The 3,227-nt window shown below is 33.7% G+C and overlaps 1 pseudogene; it reads right to left on the bottom strand.

The window, feature by feature from the left end:
* Positions 1-1,644: 1,644 nt before the first annotated feature.
* LOC149157829 (amino acid permease 3 pseudogene) lies at positions 1,645-2,727 on the bottom strand (annotated as a pseudogene).
* Positions 2,728-3,227: the final 500 nt, after the last annotated feature.

The raw sequence follows: 3,227 nt of genomic DNA on the forward strand, positions 1-3,227 counted from the left end.
TTGTAACAACACCCAACTTCTACCAAATTTGCATTATTCCTCAATATTTTGTCGTTGTTGCTTAAAAATGACAAAAGTTAATGAGGCAATGGGATGTTGCCCCATTTGGATTTCATTTTGATCACCCTCACTCCCCACCTACAAAGCTTGTTGGAAAGAACCTTACCTGACTATTTGTTTCCTCTCTTGGCATTGAACAAACTTAGCCCTTGAAGAAATTTGCAAATCAAGAGATATTGTTGAAATATTATTATAACTTGTTCATTGCATATCCTCTAGCAACTTATTTTGATAGTCGAAGTTCTCAAACTCTTTTGAAAAATTTTAATGCATTTTTTGAAGTTCTCAAGCATTTTTTCTAGCATTCATAGATAAGGAAACATCCAATTAGAATAATTTAATGAGAAATGCATTATCTATGCCTGTCTCTGCAGGAATTCAATTAAATGGCCTACATATATTCCTATTCTCAAAATGGTGTTAAACCCTTCGACCATAAATAATTGGGATTAACTAATAGTTAAGATAGAATTGGGTACCTAAAAACATCATATCTATTCAATGAAATTGTGCAAGTGATTAGAATTAATATAGGAATGTAATCATATACCTGAAAGAGGTATAAAAATGTTGTACCTGTCATTGATCTCAAATAACCCTAAAACAACACATAACTCAACCTACCTCAAGGAAAGCTCAATCTAGAATATTCCCATGATAATCTCAATGACCTATTAAGAACTTCAAGACCCTCCTTGAAGAATTTATTGTCATGGCAAGTATGAGAAAACCATGCTTCATCGCAATCAAACATTGACTGACAATATACGTGCAATAGTGGCATGAAATGATTTATAATGAAGCTTCTATGGATAACAGAGACATTAGAGTTTCAATCTAGCATAACTAAAAGAATGGATGAAAAAAATCTTTCTTACATGGTATGCTCCCACCAGGTGAACCACAATGCATGCATTGGAAAAGTTAATAAGCCATTAAGGCTCGTAGAATCCAAATCCTGTCAATAAGTTTCCAAAGTGCATTTTCCCCAAAAGTTGGATAACCCCTAAAAGCACATAGCATTTAGGTTCTCTCGGGGTGTTGAATTGAGAGTATCCTGCATAGTTGTGAATTAGAGGAAGCCTCATAATTATCCTTGTAGTTTCTGGTTGTCCAAAGGATTCAAATATAGAAATGAACAAAAAAGATTGACGGAATCCACAGAGGCAAACATGAGATCATGGCTAGGGGATTTTCAGAGGAAAAATAGTATTCACTATGTGAACTCTTTCTTCTTGAAATCTAGGCAAAATGTTTGGATATAGATAATTAAGGAGGACCGGTTAAAAATAGAGTTGGTCAAATGGGGGTTGTATTGAAATTTATAGTGAGCAAGATATATTGCTTTATTAATGTGCAGATAAATAATTTGACTCCAATAATGTATCCATGATTATGACTATGAATTTATTAAAAATTGTTTGTGTTGGATGATGCAACTCACTCCCAACATGTAGCTAGCAGCTAAGATTGCCTCTTATTCTCCTTTGTTTTTTTCACTTCAAAATTTTTATACCTTCTAAGAAATAGGAACAAAGCATTATAACATCCGTGAGTTTTTAAATACCATATAGAAAGGCCTCTCTATGTCTCCCTGCCTTTCACAAGGCCTTCTAAGGAGCCAACGATGATTATCATTGTTATAAGAAGAGATATGAAGCTGAATATTTGGAAAATGGTCCACTTCACTATCCATCTTGGGACTCTATTCTGTGCAATGTACATGTCGAATGGAAAGTAGACTACTAATGGCGAGAAATTCAGAGCACCCAAAATTCCCAACACATCATTGAATAATGGAAATAAGATGGAAATGCGAGTGGTTGACACCACAAATGTAGTTCTCCAACATTGTCTAAAGAGATTGATTCTGTACCACCCACAGAAAGGCATGCATATGGGAATTCCCTCCTTGAAGAATTTATTGTCTAGCCAAGTCCGAGAAAACCATGCTTCAACGCAAGAAAACATTGGCTGACAATATACCTATAATAGTGGCATGAAATGATTTACAATGAAGTTTCTATGGGTAACAGAGACATTAGAGTTTCAATCTAGTAGAAATAAAAGGAAGGATGAGAAAATTCTTTCTTACATAGTATGCTCCCACCAGGTGAACCACAATGCATTCATTGGCAAAGTCAATAAGCCCGTAAGGCTTGTAGAATCCAAATATTGTCAATAGGTTTCGAGGGGCATTTTCCCTAAAAGCTACATAACCCAGAAAAGCACATAGCATATAGAAGGTAGTTTTTATGCTCGGTGACAACAAATTTTCTTTTTCATAGTCAGGTTCTCTTGGGGTGTTGACTTGAGAGTATCCTGCATAGTTGTAAATTAGAGGAAGCCTCATAATTATCATTGCAGTTTATGGTTGTCTAAAGGATTCAAATATAGAAATGAACAGAAAAGATTGACCTATACCTAAATTTCAAGGACAATGGAAGTATATGGAAATGCAAATGCAATGTCACCAAGGTCTTGAAGAATCCTCCAAAATTTTTAGGCTTGAGTAAGAGAGGTACTAGTGTTGATTCCAACTAAATTGCCTTTAATCTCTCCATTCTCTTCCATTTCCGAGATGTTTGAACCATGAGTTTCAATAATAGAAATTAGGATTATGGTGAATCGGATTAGATATTGAAATTCCATAGCTTGGCCATACATAGTAATAAGAGACCAACCGAGCCAATGATTGAATTAGTGAATAAAATAAAAAAAACAAATAAATTAATGTTATATAAACTAGGATATATATGTTCTAGAATTAATTCAAATCAAATAGTATATATCTTAGCACTTACAACACTAGTTTCTTTACTGAAAGGGTGTTTATTGATAGCTTAAGTGAAATTGAATTAATATATTTTCTCTAGGGAATATACTACCATAGTCTTCTTTTGAAATTGATCTTGATGCTTCCCTTGCTAGTGGGTCAATGAGAAGTGATGAAGATTTTTTTAACAAGTTTAAAAGAAATTCTTAAGGATTATCTTAGGCCAGGCTTCTTTATGATGAAAATAAAAAAAAAACTGGGAAGAAAGAAAAATCTCAGGCAAATCTTTTCACAGATTAGGATTTTTCTTTTTAATGTGATTAAATTTGTTAATAAATTTCCCAGAAACTGCACGATGAGGTTTTTTAATGAAACATACATTGGAAAGACA

This window comes from Pinus tabuliformis, chromosome 5_2 (assembly GCF_031772625.1).
Source record: "Pinus tabuliformis cultivar Carrire ecotype Pingquan chromosome 5_2, CPIR1, whole genome shotgun sequence".
Lineage (NCBI taxonomy): Eukaryota > Viridiplantae > Streptophyta > Pinopsida > Pinales > Pinaceae > Pinus > Pinus tabuliformis.